Consider the following 20169-nt stretch of genomic DNA (forward strand, 5'->3'; position numbering starts at 1 on the left):
TGCGGCCTTATTGACTGTCTTAAAACAGAATTGTGATGATGCAACACCTCTGCTTACTGGGTGACTCCCCAGTATGTGAGGGTAAAATTCATATGCTAGCATGACACGTGCCTTCTTTGATTTGGTTCTGAAATGGCAGCGGTATCTCCATCCCATTCTCAGTGTTCCAGGCTTACCCCATCCCTTTGCGGCCCTCACTTGCAACATGTTGTTTTCATCCTCAGGCTTTTGCTCCCTCTGCCCTTCTGGATTCCCCTTCATGCCTTCCCTCAGCCCTCGTATAACTGTCGAGATGCAGCCCTATCTTTGCCGCATCTGCTGAGCTTGCCGGGTACAACTGATTGTTCTCTCTTTTATGTTATGTCCTTACGATACTTTATTCACTTCAGGTGTACAAGCAGCGAGCGGTACTTTTCTGTTCTTATTTTTTCATGTATTATAATATCTCTACTCCTACTAGAATGTAGGACAAAATGTTTCATTTGTATTTCCAGCTTCCCCTGGGTCTGTGCCTATGATTTGTTGCCTACAGTAAAGTTTTCTTGTCCCACCGATGGATGGACTGAGTGAGTGAGTGAACGAGTAAATGAATATGATGTTTTCTGAAGTTGGGTTTTTCTTTCTTTTTTTTTTTTTACTAGAAAGAAGCAACCAAACCGGCAATTGGAAAAAGAGAAAATCGTGTGGCTATTATTGAAAGTGCTCCACAAGACCAAACAAACAATGATAATTTGACTTGTGTTGACAGTGCACACCAGGATAATATACGTGGTAATTTAGTGACTATCTATGAATTCTTTCTAGCTTAAGCTCTGCTATAAACAAATCTAACATGTGTCGACCCAAATGTGATATTCACTTCTTTTAAGCATTCTTTCCTATCTTTTTTTGCAAAAGTATCCCCACTATTAACAACTGCTTCTTCTTGCAAACGCTTCGACCCCCTGAAATTCTTTTCTGCTATTACTTTTATGGAAATAAGCATGACTGAATGTGTATTTAAAATGCACAGTAATATACGTTCACATTAATGTACCTGTGACTCCATTTTATAGTTAAAAAGTCATCATTAGGATTAGGACAAGATGAAGATGAAGAATCACCTTGGGATTCTGAGGTACTGTCTTTCAGAATTATTATTATTATCAATGTTATTTACAAAATCACCATTCTGTGATGTTAAAACGAAAAGGGTGTGCTTTGACTTTACTTTCTCACCTCTGCATTTCCCCATACAAATCATTTTTTGATGGTTTATCCTATAATTAATAAACTAGCTATGTGGTTAATCTAATAAGACAGCGTAGTACAATTCTGCTAACTTGCAAGTTTCACTTTAGGAAGTCGGTGTAGAATAGTATAAAACACTAAGGCTTCCAAGTCTTAAGGAGTCAGTTTGGGATCTGAAGTGAAGTTTACCTAAAAGGTAAAGAATTATCCCCGGTCGACCTATACCCAAATGCATGACTCTGCGGTTTTTGTAGATGTGGAAATGTCCTAATGAGTTTCAGAAAGAAAGAGTTTGGATTGTAGGGTGTTTTTATAATTTGGAACTTGAGAAGATAATGCCTGGGACACCAAAGTATTATTATATTTGTAATGTCAGATAGATCTGCAAGAAACCGTTGCAATGAAGGAAGAGCATACTGAATAGTACTAATACGTAGGATTCTACTAACAGTAATCAGCTGAGCGCTGTTTTAATACAGGACAACTGTCTTGTTCAATTAAAACAGCATGCATTGAGTATCTTGCTAGGAACCATACTTGTAGTAGTACAAGTACAAAGTAATGGTGAGCTGATGCGAGGTGACAGCTGTTGAAAGAGATAAGAAAGGTGTGATCTTCTGATATAGGCAACTGCAGCCTAATGGTATATGCACTGTGTTTGAGGAAAGAACAGAATGGAATCCTGGATGGGTAACTCAATAGCTACAGAATCTTGGGAATAGTATAAAACACGTAGGCTTCCAAGTCATAAGGAATCAGTTTGGGTTCTGAAGTGAAGTTTACCTAAAAGCTAAAGAATTATTCCAGCTCGAACTATGCCCAAATGCATGATATTGTGCGTTCTGTGGATGTGTAAGTATCCTAATGAAATTCAGAAAGGAAGAATTTGGATTGTAGGGTTTGTTTGTAACTCGGAACTTTTAAGCATAATGTCTGGGACATCAAAGTATTATTATATTTGTATTGTCAAATAGATCTGCAAGGAACTTTTCTATGGTAGGAAAAGCATGGTGAATACTAATAATATGTTGGATTACACTAACAACAATTTGGCTGAGCGCTGCTTTACTATGTAACAACTGTCTTGTTCAGTTAAAATAGCATGCATTGAGTAACTTGATGGCAACTGTACTTGTAGTAATAGAAGTACAATGTAATGATGAGCTAATGTGAGGTGACAGCTGTTGAAAGAGACAGGAGGAGTGTGATCTTCTGATATAGGCAACTGCTGCCTACTGGCATAGACACTGCGTTTGACGATAAGAACACAGTAGAATCCTGCATGGGTCACTTACTAGCTGTGGGATCTTGGGGCAACTCCTTCTTAACCTGTCGGATGTCAGTGCCCTCATTTGTCATAATGGTACTAATGACTACCTTTGAGGTATGTGGAATGCACAAATGTGGTAACAAATGTGAAAACACTTCGAAAACTGTAAAGGGTGCTATAGAATGTAAAACACAATGATCACAGTGAGATGCAGCGACTTATTAAATATCGGGGACACTTTTTGTAAACCTGTAGGACAATCAAATGGCAGTAGTGTCAAGAACAGAGTGGAAAAGTTAGAAGGGGCATGTGGATTTCTAACCTGGGGGATGTTAAGTTTCAGAGACTGTGATTGGCAATACCCTGTAGATGTGTAGTGTTTTGGTACTTGAGGCTTTGTTGGTGCGAGCTCAATGTTTTCACCTGGAGTAAATTTCTAGTTGGATACCAGCTGTGTGCTGGGCAGTTAGACACTGACTGGAGAAGTTCAGGGGACAGCTGTAGCTGTACAAGCAGAAAAACAAGTGAACGACAGTCCATTATAAGTCACTATGTCTGCGTCATTTAAGGAGAATGGAGAATGCTGGGTTAAAGAATATTGTCGGGGGTCGGGCATGGTTGTAGTTGGAATAGGAGTGGGAGTGGAATATCAGTGGTCAGGAAAGATCTTTGTGAGTGTGACAAAAACTGCCAAGTGAAGCATGAGAAGGAGCCAGTCGTGTGAAGATCTAGAAGCAAAACCTGCTGGACAGAGACTGCAATGGATCGCACCTGTCCATCATTGTATTCTAACGTCTTGGAATGGCCAGGAAGAGGAAGTGGGGTAACCATCATCAACCCATTTTTATACTTGTTGTTCTGTGTGGGAAAGAAGTAAAATGTGCATGGTAAGTGTCTGGTACATTTTAGATGATTATAATAAGTAAATGTTCTTATTTTTCCCTGATTACAAATTATTATACTTTTTTGAAAAGTTGCATAACTATATATATCATTTTTCCTATTATTTATTGACACATAATATAATGAAAAGTTTTTCTTATCTCTTTGCCACTTGGGTCAATGATTTTTTCTATCAAAATTTTTGTCAAATAACAGTTCGGTTTCTCCTAGCTCTTGTGGACCTAGATGAAGTAGGTTCTAAAATGTTCTGTTTAGACTCAGCTGGACATACACCAAGGTTTCTTACCATGTCAAGCAAGTATCTTGTTTTAGCACTAAAAAACAAAGCTGTGATTAGAAATATGTAACGGTTATATCAAGTGCACTTATCAAAGTATTAGGTTGTTGCGAAAGTAATTGGGGTTTCAAAGGTAAAGAACAAATTGCAAAATTGCAATTACATTTGCACCAACCTAATATTTCCTTAGATACATATTTTTCAAAAAATGCTTTTCTTGGAGGTAAGAACTTTTTAACATTTTCATCCTGAATTATTAACTAGAGATGGTATGAAGTGTCCATGAGTTACTAATCATCTTGTTTCCTAACCCCTTCAGACCAGCATTGAAGTGGAAGATCCTGTTCCTGAGGAAGCTGTAGGAAAGTACGGTGCGCAACCCTGCAGACCAGGTGCACTTTGTAACACCAATTTAATTTTGGGAAGCAGTACGCGCGGACATTTGGCATGCGTGCAATCTTCTCTTCCTCATTCCTTTTTTTTGTTACAAATTTAATTGAAGGATTTGACATAAGTAACGTGATGTCATTGTTGCTATCGAAGTTTGAGAGAAAAGACATCGACAGGAATAAGAAAATGAGATTTTAAAAGTGTGACTTCACTAAAATGTTTCTCCTCTTGTTTCGATACCCCAAAAAGTCCCAGTTTGGAACCCCTGTGCTTATTAGGGGTTCTCAGGGGTTAATTATCACACTGGAAGATATTTCCAGGGTTTCCAAATGGTTATTTGAATTTTGACGTTTGCCCAGAGTAAGCCTCAGTCGCTACCATGTCAATTGCGTTTTAACTTTACTTCCTCTTAGTGTTGTAACACTGATGCTCTTAAGCCAACCAGATGTTCTGATGAGCAGACACTGGCTGTGCGTGTACATGAACTTATGGAGTCTTTGATTATTAAAAATGAGAGAAGTAATTAATAGTAATGAATATCTGGTAGACACAGTCTTTGAAAACAGTATTTCTGAATCTTTTGTGCCCCGGGATTCTTTTATGCTATTAAAACTTATTGAGAATTCCAAAGTATTTTCTTTTGTCGGTGGTCTCCATTGATAGTTACAATATTAGACTTAAAACCTGAAAATTTTAAAATACGAGCACACACAGGCATGCATTCCTTGAGCCATTAGAGCTACGAGCCAGTCACCATCAGACCTATGATGTTACCATCAGAGCTGTGATATCACGGCTGTGGAGAACTCTACTGTACACTTAGAAGAGAATGAGAGTGAAAATGGCCAATGACAGTCAGTGTTTCTTTGAAATAGTTTTGACCTTTTCGGGCCCCTCGACTGACTGATCTTGGGACTTTAGGGATTCTCACAGGACATTGGAAACTACTGTTTTAAATGATATACGGGCTCCCTGGTTGTGAAGTGATAAAACAGTTTTAAAGCTTCTCTTCTACAGTTGTGGTTTTCTTTCACTTGTCTTTAAGATTTAAGGTGAGAATTTTGTTTAAAAAGCAAAAGGAAAATAAGTTTGCTATATATTCATTTTCTGTCTCATAGTTCACTGTACTCCTTGGAGCTAGTGTGGACCTAGTTTGATCGTATTTTTACTTGGAAACAACAAAGTCACCCAAGTCTGTCATTTGTCATATGAATTTCTGTTTATGGAAGGGTTAAAAAATGAATTCTGAAGATCTTGAAGCATTTAGAAAAGACTATTTTCTTATAATAAGTAGTTTCTAATTTGTAATAGTACCACGCTTTAAAAGCTTTTTTTCTAATCCCATGTTTGTCACACATATTTGAACTTAAGATAAGTGGTTAGACATGACTTTTGAGAACGACAAAAAAATTCACATCCGGCACCATGTTAACTATTAAGGAAAGCTTTAATTGGAAACACATTACATAATAGAAATTGCTGAGTGACAATAATGAATTAAACTTGCCTATGAGAATGGCAATATAGGACACTTAAATAAAATGTGCTCGGAAGGAGTAGTGTGTTCGGGGAAAAGGAGGACGTGGGACCGCTTCTCTGAAAAAGGAAGTTTTTCAAGATGGTCAACTTTGTGTTATTTTTACCTCCTAATAAATGAAAACTTTATTTTCAGCTTCTTCCAAATGGAATGCTACTTCTTTGACTTTCGATCATGGAACTTCTCAAAGATCCGGGGATTGGAAAGTTGGTGATAAAAGGCCGTTTGCATCACACTCAATGAGCAAACCTCTGTCAGCATCCACAGAGTTTGGACAGATGACCGTAATAGACAAACGAAAGAGTCAGATTGTAGGTGTGTTTCTGTTAGGTAATCATAGGCTCCATGACTTGTGTGAATCACCGCTGCCAGAAAACAGAGAAAGCAAAGAAGGAAATAAAGATACAGAAAGTGTTCAACCCCAGCCCACCTCTATGTAGCCCCATCATAGTTCTGACTTTCCAACAGTCATTTTGTGGCAAAATCTACTTGACGTTTACTCTGTTTATGCAACTTACAACCAAACAGAATGACTTTTAGCAAGACATTGGCATTCTTCCTGAAGCACAGTAACATATGGAAATAAGAAAGAGAATGAGGTGAAAGGGTGATTTCCTTTAGACTAGTATTTAGCGTACACTGGGGAGTGGGCAGCAGGATTATATGTACCACATAGGGACCAGATGGGCAAACTTCAGAAAGATCTAAAGATTGCCTAGTGAAACAAAACAGTTTTTTAGCTTTAGTTTTATAGCTCGGCATTCACAAGTATTGGTTATAACTTTATTCGATGTAACTGAAAAAGCACCTTTGAAACCAACAACCAAATATTTCTTGGATTTTCTATGGCATTATATAGTTTAGAATTGACTTTTGCAGCAGTATTGGGATTCATTGAGAATTTAGTGCATAGCACTTCCTTCTCAGCTGTGTCCGCAGTCTGTCTCCTCTTCTCTCCCTTCTTCCTTAAACCCCAGTGCTGAATCCTCAATGGTGAAAAGAAATTTTCAGAATAGTAGAGGAAAACATTTCAGCTATAAGTAAGGGTGTACACAGATAAATGCATCAGAAGTAACAGTCATTGTGGAAACAATGAGTGACGTTGCAGTTGAATCTTAGGGTGTTGTTCAAAAGGTACAATTACGAGGTAGAGAACAGTATATAGTGCGATTCGATATGTTTGTCCTGTATTTCTAAATTGCGTTTTGTTTCTGATTGTTTTTCCATCGATGTTCAATGAATGAATTGGTGGATTCATTTTTGACACGTTTGTATGCCTTTTACTTTGTGACATATTACCCAAATGGTTTGTTGAAGTGTGAGCTAATTAGAAGTATTTCTTAAGTAAAGTAAAGTATTCAGGAAAAGATTACGCTTAATTTGAACTCTCAATTGATAAGATGTTATTTTCTGTATCTATAAAGATGATAGCTTTTATCTGACTGTTCTAAGTAGTTCGTTTTAACTAATATGTAGACTTGTCAGCAGGACAACACCTAGGAATGACATCGGAGGAAGGGCAAGCGAGGCTTGATGGAAATGAAAAGAACTACACACGTGTATGTAAAAATTAAGCTTAAATTTCTAGTATAATATGGTTTTCTGTGCTTTAATAATATAATAGAGTCCAATTGAAATTACCTTTCAAGCTAGCCTTTTCGAGTCACACGGTCATAATTGAATGATATGTATAACATTTGAACTAGTTAGAAAACTTAAAATATTGTTAGCATCTATACATATTCACAGCTCAACTTTATCCTTGAATTGAGGCAAAAAATAATAATAATAAAGTCCTGAATATTGTTTGCTCCTTTAATTTTTATAACTCCCTTACATAACAAAGAAAGTAACATCAAATATTGAATCACGTGATGAGACAGTTGAAATTATGAACCATGTGAAAATGATGGCCACTGATTCGGGCTCACGTGAAAGGAGTCAGTGGTTCAAAATGTGCAGTTCCCTATGGCTTGTCACTAAGGCCAAGGTTAGAGATGGATTCTTCCTTGTGACCTCTGTGTAATGGACGTCTGAGTCTACATTCAGAGAGAGAATGGGGTCATGCAATCAACTCAACTGACTTTTAAGAGAATCACGCTTTCCAGGATGGGACCTTTGGTTATTAGGGCACAAACAATAACTTTCTAATTTCTTTCATTTCAGTGTAGGAAATCAGTAAATGTGACTTAATTTTTGATCTGCTCTTATTAGTGGGTGTTGAATAAGTTAGAATTGGATGCAACAGATAACTATGTCAATGTATAACACTATCATAGTGTATAATTTGTATTAATATGTAGGAATTTACTTCTCTTACTGATTGATGTTAATGATGTGGGCTCCTAATTAAAGTTTGCCTATTCTCCAGTTATTAATCTTTAAAAGATATTCTTAAATTCACTATAGGGGCTCACTATTTAAGATGTGGTGTGGTGAACTATTTTAAGTGAGGAAGCCTCTGTGACATTAAAAATCATTTACTATTTCATTTTTGGGGTGGGTTTAACATATAAGCGATTGTTTAGTGCAAACGGTGACAAAATTAGTTTTGCGGGTTCATGTTTTTCTTCTAATTTAGACTAAGGCAACTTATTTTTCACTCTCTAGTTACAATCCAATAATTTAGGAATAAGTAAACGTAGATTAAGATTTTTAACAGTTAAATTTTAGTTACATTCTAATTTTTCTTTGTTCATATTCGATTCTCTAGGTTGTACAAAAGGAAAACGACACGCAGAGGCCACTTTCTCAAGAACAGGACAACAGAATATTAGAAGATGCAATTCTGACCAATTGCCTTCAACAACAAAAGGAGACAAAAATAAATCTTAAGAAAATGAATTCTGAGGTATTTTGTTTAGTTATTTTCAAATACGTGTGTGCGTATTTGTGTATGGACATATTTTGAAAACCAATGTTGTACCTATGGGAATTCTAGAGGATGTTAAAGGTGTGTGTGTGTGTGTGTGTGTGTATTTTAGGGGAAGTGAGATTTTCCGTCCATTGCAATAAATGATATTCTTGACTGAAATCCATTTATGTCCAACAATCAAGTAGTGACGTTCCCAATGTCTCATCTATAGGGGAGGCTTTCAATACTTTTTACGTGGATCAATGAGCTTTTTACAATCTCAAATCTATTGCTACTGAGAACAGAAGTTTCAGTTTGAGGCAGGGATTTCATCCCCTTGCTGTGTTAGCAGAGAGGTTAGTTTTCACTTCCACTGATTGTAAGGAGTAGAAGCATAGCCAGGTCAGAGACCGTCTTTTAGATCTCCTTGTCCTGCTTTTGAGAAAAGTAACAAGTTGCTCCCAGTAGAGTCCTACTTCAGTACTAGGAACTTTTGAAGATATTGGATGCCACGGTACATACTTAGTGATAATTTAGCGGTGAGTATTTTATTCAAAGAAGTCGGTGTATTTTCCCCTATTTCACATTTATTTCTCCTTTCAACATCATGAAAGGGAAATAACACTTATTGCAGCAGCAAATAATCTCACTATTTTCTAAGAAGAGCTCTATAATTTTTAGCTTATTTTCCCTGAGTATTTTGAAATCTAAGGCGTCTTTTGAATTTATATGTTTACACTAGAAGAGCAGCAAGCATACTATTGTAGAGTCCAAAGTCCTGGGGAAAATCCTGACTTGCTCATCTTTTTAATCATTCTGTTCGAGATTGTGATAACGAAATGAGTTCATTGATGTATAAAGAAGTGCTTAGCGCAATGCCTAGATTTATCAGTGATTAGTAGATTTAATCTCATAGGTGACTCTGAAAATATTAGAAAGGTAAAATATATTTTGAGTATTCTTGGAAAAAGAATTCTAGGAAATGTAATCAGTCCAAATATATGCAGAGTGAATACTCTTACTGTGGGATAGGTGTATATTCAGACGGTAACCTCTATTTTAAAATGTAGTCAAACTTCTTACTCTTTTATTTCATGCCTTCTGGGTTTGCTGCCTTTCCAGTTCTGAGACTCTTAAAATTCTCTTATGATTTTAAAATTCTCTTTTTCACTTTCATGGATTCAGCATCTTACATTAAATTTTTTTTAACTTTGGGGAATTTATGCTTGTATAAAGTTGGAGGTTTGCATTCAATGTTGCACAAACTGCAGTATCATTTGTACCAACCTAATATTCACTTAAATACCTATTTTTCAAAAAGTCCTTTTCTTGGAGGTTATAACGTTAATATTGCTAGCCTGAATTGTTAACTAGAGATTGCATAAAGTGTCCATTAGTTACTAATCATCTTGTTTCCTAACCCCTTCAGCCGACAATTGAAGAGAAAGAGCCTGTTCCTGACGAAGCTGTAGGAATGGACGAAGTGCAACCCTTCAGACCAGGTGCACTTTGTAACACCAATTTAATTTTGGGAAGGAGTACGCGAGGACATTTGACATGCGTGCAGTCTTCTCTTCCTCATTCCTTTTTTTCTTTGCTACAAATTTAATTGAAGGATTTGACATAACGTGATGTCATTGTTTGTATGGATGTTTGAGAAGAGGTATTTACAGGAATAAGGAAATGAGATTTTAAAACTGACTTCACTAAGATGTTTCTCCATTTGTTCGATACCCTAATTGTCCCAGTTTGGAATCCCTGTACTTAATAGTGGTTACCACAGGTCAGTTATCACCCTGGAAGATTTTTCCAGCATTTTCAAATGGTTCTTTGACTTTTTATGTTAACGCCAGTAAGCCTCAATGGCTACCATGTCAATTGTTTTCTAACTTCACTTCTTCTCTTAGTGTTGTAACACTGATGGTCTTAAGACAACCAGATGTTCTGCTGAGCAGACACTGGCTGTGTGCGTACCTGCGCCTCTGGTGTCTTCGAGTATTAAAAATGGGAGACGTAATTAATAGTAATGAATATTTGACAGACACAATCTTTGCAAACAGGAATTCTGAAGCTTTTGTGCCTTGGGATGCTTTGATGGTATTAAAAATTTTTGAGAATTCCAAAGAACATTTTTAAGTCAGTAGTCTCCACAGATAGTTACAATCTTAGAAATAAAAACCGAACAATTTAAAATACATAACTTTTGATATTGACAAAAAAATTCACACCCCACACCATTTTAACTATTGAGAAGGGAAGCTTTAATCGGAAACACATTATATAGCAGAAATTGCTGAGTGACAATAGTTAATTAAACTTACCTATGTGAATGGCAAGTATAGGACACCTAAAATAACATGTACTCTGAAGGAGTAGTGTGTTTGGGGGAAAGAGGGTGTGGGGCTGCTTCTCTGAAGAAGGAAGTTTTACACGATGGTCGACTTTGTGTTATTTTTACCTCCTAATAAATGAAAACTGTATTTTCAGATTCTTCCAGCTGGAATGCTACTTCTTTGACTTTCAATCATGGAACTTCTCAAAGATCCGGGGATTCGAAATTTGGTGATAAACGGCCATTTGCCACACACTCAAGGAGCAAACCTCTGTCAGCATCCACAGAGTTTGGACAGATGACCGTAATAGACAAACGAAAGACTCAGATTGGAGGTGTGTTTTTCTTACGTACTTCTACGCTCCATGAATTGCGTGAATCACAGCTACAAGATAACAGAGAAAGCAAAGAAGGAAATACAAAAACAGAGAGTTCAACCCTAGCCTACCTCTGTGTAGGTTGATCGTAGTTCTGAATTTCCTACAGTCATTTTGTAGCAAAATCTGCTTTATGTTTACTCTGTTTAGGCAAGTTACAGCCAAATAGAATACCTTTTAGCGAGACATTGGCATTCTTCCTCAATCACGGTAACATAAGGAAATAAGAAAGGGAATAAGGAGAAAGTATGATTCCATTTAGACTAGTATTTAGCGTACACTGGGGAGTATGTATGTATACATACACACATATATAGGAACATACATACATATACGTGTATATGTGTATGTATGTATGTGTGTGTGTATGTATATATATATATATATATATATATATATATATATATATATATATATATATATGTATTTTTATATACACACAGATGTATAGCAGGGGAAGTAAAAGCGCTTCACGTATAAATTGCCCACCACTTGTATCATTAATATTCACCCTACTATAGCCTTCAGGGGTTGCCCCAAAGAAGTATTTTTATATCACTTCAATCTGACGCTTTCAACGTTCTGTGTTTTTCTGTTGTGTATTTACAATGTATTTGAATTTTTTCTTTAACAGTGGATGAGTGTTCTAAATGTGACCCTGCGAGCAGGTAGGATTTTATGGATTTCTAAAATTGCATGTTAACTAAGAGACTTCAGAGAGAAGCCAGTAAGCTTTAATGAGTGTTCTTTCTGCTCTGGATTAGGCCCTATACTATGTGCCTAACATTGGTTCTCTCAGGTCGTCGGCACAGTAACTTTGCAAAGTAGCTGTGCTGTTCGGCCTAGTTTGTATTCATTACACGTGTGTGGTTCCGGGAGGTGGATTAATTGACCCCTGGTACCATAGTTACCAAGTGGCTGACCCGTGATGTGACCTTCGGCCTGCTTGGCTTCCCAAGTCCCTTCTCTTGTCCCTCAGCCTGTACTGAGAAGTGCCTGGACGGGTCTGGATTCAAGGTTCAGGTGCAAGTCAGGTGGACTCAGAGAGTCCCGTTTAGTGACGTGTTAACACTGATTGAGAAGTGTCCTCCCAAGCCCAGTGAGCGCAAGCTCTTGTGTTAATGTACTCCACAATTGCAGCAGTCACGAGAACCTTGTTTTCACCATCAGTGTTTAAGGCAGATCTCAGTTCGCTGTGGCCACAGAACCACAGGTTGTGCATAAGCAAGACCTAATCAGGCAAGTGTTTTCAGGTATAATGCGATGTAGCCTTCTTGGGACGAATCGTTGTTCTGTAAGTGAAGAACATCTATGTATAGATCATGTTGTGTTACTGCAGCACAAATTGAGATGATATTTCCAATTGATTTCTCTACTTACTGATGTCTCAGCCTGTGTTTCTCTTCTGGCTAATACCTTTCCCTTGTTCTAGGAAGTTTTTTTCTTTTTTTCCAGAGTCTCTCTTCTTTCTTCGATGACTTTCCATGATTTTTTTATCTTTTTCACTGCTTTTCTCAGGGTTTTTTGTTGCTGTTGTTCTGTTGTTGTTTTTCCACTTCTGCCAGCTAAGTGTTCTCCGTTTTTCTAGAGAGAATCAAAAGTCCATAGAATTCCAGGTGTTGAAGGAATGTTAGCAATTAATTAATTCAAAACACCCCCTAGTACTTCATGCTGCCGTTAATGTTTTGGTCAAGTGGTTGATCTCATGAGGAGTTTGAACTCAAAGAGATTATGTGACTTACTTGAGTACAGTGAGTGATGAAATGAGATGAAGTGTAGGTTTCTAAGTCCAGTACGCTTCCTTCTTTATCATCCTTTGGGTGAGTGTTTTAATTATGGAAAGGAATGGAATTAGCAGCGGAATCCAAGTTTCAATAGGACCAACACTGGGTTGGAGTAGGAATAAGGATTTTAGAATAGAGATCAGAGATCAGATAGGGGAAAAGAGATCAGAATGGTAGGGTATGACAAGATAAAGAGAAATTACAAGAAAGAAGGAAAGAGGATGTTGGTAGTTGTCTAAAAAAGCAGATTAAAGTAAGGGGTTCAAGGGCGTCCTGAACAGGTTGCTGCTTTTTTGTTTGTTGAATTGGAGGAACCAGCATTCTTTAAGATTTGTATGAAAACATATTAAACCTTTGAGCCTCTGGAAACATTCTCTTTATAGCAAGTAGGAATATGGTATCATCCACCAGCACCCGAAATTACAGAGCGGGTCCCCTCGAGTCCAAAGGCACTGCAGATTGCTGAACTATATAGACCCATGGCCCACCGCAGGTGTTTCGTCACCTCCACCTCTTTTCCCGATGCACTGATGTCCTTCCCATGGATATGGAGGGTTGGGCAGAGATAGGACTGATTGTGAAAACAGTAATGGAGTTGGGTAGGTGGTAACATGACTATGTTGGGAGTGGATGACTGAGGCTCCACTTAGCTTATTTTCCAGGAACAGGGAAATGGACAACTCCTACTGTGGGTCATTTGAGCCCATCCTTGTTTCAGGAGTCTATGCCTTCTTAGGCTGAAGTTTTCAAGGTTGGAGATTGCCAGGAAGCTGTGAGGACAAGTGGTCTGGGAGTGGGGAGGCTAAGAACATACTTATTTGTTCTTTGACTGTTGTACGTGTAACTTGCAAACATTTCACACATTTCAGGGAACTGATTGTAGTGTTTCAGGGTGAAAGGAATGAATGGCGCGATTTAATAACTGCTTTCTACGTTAAAGAAGCAAGACTGCCATTTTTCTCACACAGATTAATCTTTGAACCAGGGACAGACCATGGAGAAGGGTCAGTGTATCTTTCTAACTTGATTTAGCTCACTGCGTTTGTCCCAGTTCAGGTTCCATTTATGTCAGCTATTATTTGCGTTTTGAATTCAGCCTTCAGGACTTTTGGTGAAAACAACATACTCTCAGGTGTCGCCAACATATTGGCTGTCATTCTTTGTTATGGAAACTTAGAGTGTATCTTCATTAAATATTGCATGAGTTGGGAGTGGTGGAGGCAGAAATAGGTAGCTAATAGCTTTTCTAGCATATCATCTAATTTTTAATTATATCAAGAGACTATATTTCATATGCAGATAGCTGACCTTTTACTCCTTTTGTTGTTGTTGTTGCTTTTGTCAAGAAATGAATTCACTTGTTTTTGTTATCTTTACCCTAAAGTCTTTCCCGCGAAACTGGCAATAATGATTCATGGCCTATATCAGAGGAATGGCTCTTCGATGTTAATACCAAGGTAAAAGGCTCCTGTGTGAAATTAACTGTTTTGCTCTGAATTTAGTTTTGTGTAGCAATGACTTGTAAAATTTAGTTGTGGTCTACCTATCATTGTTCTATGTTTGTCATGGAAAATTCCTCAGCATGAACCATTTTATAACATGTGACCATTTGCTGCTGCATTGTTTTGTTGTTGTTTTTTTAACTTCAGTAAGTATCAAAGATGGGGGCTGAGAAAAAGAAGGGCTGGGAAATGTATAGTGATAGTAAAATTCGATAGGGAGTTTTCCCACCGTGACGGAGCTATGCAATTTGGGTAACGGTAAGGATTCTTAATGTGACTTTTACGTTATACCAGCATGACTTTTATCATACTCGTGCCTGAATGAAATCTTGAATGGATTCAGGTACTCATTGTAATAGTCATGAACTCTTCCTGGTACCTTTCAGTTTTAAAATTAGATAGTATATGACATATGGTTTTATTTTATTACGCTTTGTATGTTGGTATGGTATACTTGTTAGGAGGGAGTGTTTTCTTCATTTCATTTTTTTTTCACTTACATCCCGTTGACAATCCGTATTATTTTATATTAGTTTCCGGTATACTAGGTTCCTCATTTAGACTTAATAATTGTAGAATTTTTGAAAGTTTAGAATTCATGTTCTCTATCTCAAAACTCGTATAACAAAAGGATTCCACTATATTCTAAATCATTGCTTTGGGAATATATTTAAATATCTTCATCTAATTGAAGAGTACATGTTTTGCATAAAATAATAACCAATTTGAAAAACAGAGATCTTTTTTTTTTCAAGTTTTGTGTTTTAATGGCGTATTTGATTACATGGTATTTGATCCGTGGGCTCCTCGGCCCATATATGCAATAGTGACACAGATTTTCATTCAACTGATATTCTGACATACTCCATCGTCAAATCAACACTTGTTGAGTACCTATTCTGTAACAAGCACGATCTCATTTACTTCTCAGAATAGCCTTGGCAAGGAAGGGAATCCTCATCTTCAGAGATAAGGAAGTGGAGACCAAGTCAGTCTAGGTAGCATGTGTTGCAGTAGCCAGGGAGAAGGTTGAGGGTTTGATCCAAAATGCACTTGGCTCCAAAGCTCATGATGCTCTCGTCTGCTCCCTATAAAACATGTCCGTGAGGTCCTATGCCCATTGTCCATGATGCATTGACCAAAGTAAAGAAAGGATCCGTGTCTGCAAAAGACAGGGTGCTTTCTTTACTCTGGTCAAAAGCAGAGATTCTTAAAAACCGTGTAATAGAATATCAAGCTTCAGAAAGTTTTTAGTTTTCTTTATAGATGTAAAATGTTTCATTTCTGTTACAGTTGACATTCAATATGATGTCAGCCTCAGGCGTACAGCATAGTGGTTAGGCATTTATATAATGTGTAAACTGGTGCTCCGATTAGTGTGGAATCCCTGATACCCTACTTAGTTATTACAATGTTATTTCCTGTATTCTGTGTGCTGTCCTTGACAGCTACATGACTGTTTTATAACTGCCAGTGTGTACTTCTTAATCCTTTTACCTTTTCAAGTTGCTCCCCAACACTCTTCCCTGTGGGCAATGATCAGTTAGTTCTCTGCATCTATGAGTTTGTTTCTTTTTTCTATGTTCATTTATGTTTTTATTTATTTTTACATATCACCGATAAGTGAAACCATGTGGTATTTGCGTTTCTCTGTCTAACTTATTTCACTTCGAATAATACCCTGTAGGTGCACGCACGTTGTCACAAATGGTAAGATTTTATTCTTTGTTACAGCCAAGTAGTATGTTGTTGTATATATGTAGCACTTCTTGTTTATCCAAGACGATGGATACTTCGGTTGCTTCTTTATCTGGAGTATTGTAAATAATGCGACAAGGACCATACAGATGCATACATGTTTTCAAAGGAGTGTTTTGGATTTCTGCGGAGAAAAACTCAGAAGTGGGATTGCTGTGCCACATGGTAGTTCTATTTTCAAATTCTTGAGGAACTTCCATATTGTTTTCCATTGTGGCTGGCCGGATTTGCGGTCATACCAACAGTGCACGGGGGGTTCCCTTCATATCCTCACCAACACTTGTTGTTTGTTGATTTATTGATGATGGCGATTCAGACAGTTGTGAGGTGATAGCTGATTGTGTATTTAATTTGCATTGCTCTAATGATTAGTGCACTGAGCATGGTGTCGTATGTCTCTTGGCTATCTGTGTGAGCTCTTTGGAGAAAAGTCTATTCAGGTACTCTTCTGATTTTGTAATTGCATTGTTTGTCTTTCGGTGTTACGTTTTCTGAGTTCCTTATATGTTTTGGATATCAACCCTTCCTCTGATATATGATTGGCAAATATCTTCTCCCATTCGTCCGGTCGTGTTTTCATTTTGTTGATGGTTTCTATTGCTGTGCAAAACTGTTTCAGTTTGATGTCATATATATGGGTCTTGAAGTCCTATCCATTCAGCCACGTTAGGTCGTCTCTGGAGCATGTAACGTATTTGTATTTAAAGTAATTGTTATACGTATGTAATTATTGCCATTTTATTATCCATATTTCTTCTCCTCCTCTTCGTCCTCATTCTCCTGTTCCTCCTCCTCCTCCTCTTTCTTTTCTTCCTTCTTCTCCTTCTTCTCTTTCTCTTCCTCCTCTTTCTCCTCCTCCTCCTCCTTCTCCTTCTTCTTCTTCTGTGTCTTGTTCTTTTTTCAAGTTGTCGTTTCACATTTCTTGTAATATTGGTTTGTTGGTGCTGAACGCCATCATCTTTTTCTCTGGCAAGTTTTTACCTCTCCATTGATTCTAAATGAGAGCCTTGCCAGATACAGTAATAGTAATCTTGGTTGTAGATTATAGCTTTTCATCACTTTGAATATTTCTTGCCAATCTCTTCTGACTTGCAGATTTTCTCTTGAGAGATCACCTGACAATCTTATGCGATCTCCATTGTACATGACTAACTACTTTTCTCTTGACGGTTTTAATATTCTCTCCGTGTCCTAACCCTTTGGAATTTTAATTATGATATGTTTTGGTGTGGGCCTATTTGGGTTCATTTTGTTTGGAACTTTTGTGTTTCCTACGCTTGTGTGTCTATTTCCTTCTCCAGGTTAGGAAAGGTTTCCATCATTATGTATTCTGATAGGTTTTCTTTCTTTTTTAAATTTATTGCGGTGACAATTGTTAGTAAAATTACATGGATTTCAGGAGTACAATTCCGTATTACATCATGTATAAATCCCATTGTGTGTTCACCACCCAGAGTCAGTTCTCCTTCCATCAGCATATATTTGATCCCCCTTACCCTCTCCTCCCAACCCCCACCCCCTTACCCTCTGGTAACCACTAAACTATTGTCTGTGTCTATGAGTTTTTGTTTCTCATTTGTTTTTCTTGTTCTTTTGTTGTTTTTGGTTTATATACCACATATCAGTGAAATCATATGGTTCTCTGCTTTTTCTGTCTGACTTATTCGCTTAACATTATACTCTCAAGATCCATCCATGTTGTCACAAATGTTCCTATATCATCTTTTCTTACCGCTGAATAGTATTCCATTGTGTATATATACCACAACTTCTTTATCCATTCATCTATCGAAGGACATTTTGGTTGTTTCCATGCCTTAGCCACCGTAAACAAAGCTGCAGTGAACACTGGGGCACACGTGTCTTTATGTATAAATGTTCTCAGATTTTTGGGGTAGATACCCAGGAGAGGGATTCCTGGGTCGTACGGTAATTCTATTCATAATTTTTTGAGGAACCTCCACACTGCCTTCCATAACGGCTGCACCAGTCTGCATTCCCACCAACAGTGTATGAGGGTTCCTTTTTCTCCACAGCCTCTCCAACACTTGTTAGTGTTTGACTTGCTGATGATAGCCATTCGGACTGAAAGAAATTGAAGAAGGCACAAAGAAATGGAAAGACATTCCGTGCTCATGGATTGGAAGAATCAACATAGTTAAAATGGCCATATTACCCAAAGCAATATACAGATTTAATGCAATCCCCATCAAAATCCCAATGGCATTTTTAAAGAAATAGAACAAAAATATCATCAGATTTGTTTGGAACCACAAAAGACCCCGAATAGCCAAAGCAATCTTAAGAAAAAAGAACAATACTAGAGGTAAGACACGCCCTGACTTTAGCTTGTACTACAGGGCTACAATCATCAAAACAGCATGGTCTTGGCAGGAAAACAGACACAGAGACCAACGGAATAGACTTGAGAACGCAGAAATAAAACCACTTAAATGTGGACAGACAATTTTGACAAAGAAGCTAAAAACATACAATAGAGGAAAGACAGCCTCTTCAATAAGTGGTGCTGGGAGAATTGGATAGCCACGTGCGAAAGAATGAAACTGCACTGCTATCTGTCACCATGTACCAAAATTAATTCAAAATGGATCAAAGACTTAAGCATAAGACCTGACACAATAAACTGCATAGAAAAAAGCATAGGTACTAAACTTATGGACCTTGGGTTCAAAGAGCATTTTATGAATTTGACTCCAAAGGCAAGGGAAGTAAAAGCTAAAATAAACGAATGGCACTATATGAAACTTAAAAGCTTCTGCACAGCAAAAGAAACCATCGACAAAATAAAGAGGCAACCAACTGAATGGCAGAAGATTTCTGCAAACAGTGCCTCCGATAAGGGACTAATCTCCAAAATATTCAAAGAACTCATGAAACTCAACAACCACTAGGTTTTCAATTCGTGCTCTCTCTCCTTCTTCTCCTTTCGATAGCCTTACGAATGTTGTTACACTTGATATTGTCCCAGACATCCCTTAAAGTATTTTCTGTTTTATTTATTTTTTATTTATGTTCATTTTTTTTCTGTTCTGATTGGGTGTTTTCTGCTACCTTGTCTACCAAATCACTATTGGAACCTCTGCTTCACCAAATGTGCTGCTGATTCCATCTATAAATTATTCATTTTAATACTGTATTTTTCATTTCAGACTTTTTTTTTTTAAGGATTTCTATGTCTTTTTTATATTTGCTGTCTCTCTGTTGAAGTTTTACCTACTTTATGGATTCTTCCCCTCATTTCATCTTGCATCCTTATAACTAGTATTTTGAACTCTGTATCTGGTATATTGCTTGTGTCCATTTGGTTTACCTCTTTTTCTAGAGTTTTATCCTGTTCTTTCATTAGGGAAATGTTTCTTTCTCTCTTGTTTTTTCACTGCCTCTCTGTGTTTGTTTCTATGTATTATGTAGATCTGCTAATTCTCCTCTTCTTGGCAGCATTGGCTCATATAACAGGTGTCCTGTGTGTCCAGTGGTACAGTCTCCCTGGTCACCGGAGCCAGGAGTTCCAGAAGCTCGTGTGGGTGGTGTGTGCCCTCCTGTTGTACTTGAGCCTTATTGCTGTTGGCGCATCAGTGTGTGGAATGGACGCTCAGGACGACTGGCTGTGACTACAGTAGATGAGCTGATGTGTGTGGGCTGACGTCACAGAGTGGGATCGGCTGTAGCAGGGCTCCGGTGTCTGCTCAGTCCATGGCTTGGGCGTGCCATTTGTGGAGCTAATTGGGTGTTGTTCTGGTGTTGCTGAAGCTGATCACCAGGTGTGTTGGATTTGGGGCCTCTTGGGAGGGGCTGTGGGGCAGGCCCAGGTCAGCTGCTGCTTGTGCCCAACCCGGAGCCACCCAGTAGAAGCCAGAAAGTGACCTACTTTTGGTAGCTGCCTTTGTGGGTTTGGAGGCCCCTGGGAGAGGCTATGCTGTGACGCAAGACAGGA

The 20169-nt window shown here is 37.9% G+C and overlaps 1 protein-coding gene and 2 long non-coding RNA genes across 3 annotated transcripts in view; all 3 read left to right on the forward strand.

Annotated features, from left to right (window-relative positions):
- LOC148759145 (ankyrin repeat domain-containing protein 26-like) overlaps window positions 1-20169 on the forward strand; it is a 123974-nt gene that overhangs the window by 77176 nt on the left and 26629 nt on the right. The window lies entirely within an intron of this gene.
- On the forward strand, window positions 699-8421 carry LOC148759146 (uncharacterized). The gene is made up of 4 exons (XR_016020987.1): window positions 699-4072; window positions 5743-5922; window positions 7096-7166; window positions 8321-8421. It is a non-coding gene; the product is annotated as an uncharacterized LOC148759146 (long non-coding RNA).
- On the forward strand, window positions 9891-11838 carry LOC141570137 (uncharacterized). The gene is made up of 3 exons (XR_016020926.1): window positions 9891-9963; window positions 10949-11128; window positions 11805-11838. It is a non-coding gene; the product is annotated as an uncharacterized LOC141570137 (long non-coding RNA).

Source organism: Rhinolophus sinicus, chromosome 1, assembly GCF_057876585.1.
Source record: "Rhinolophus sinicus isolate RSI-liver-muscle chromosome 1, RSI-T2T, whole genome shotgun sequence".
NCBI classification, from domain to species: Eukaryota; Metazoa; Chordata; class Mammalia; order Chiroptera; family Rhinolophidae; genus Rhinolophus; species Rhinolophus sinicus.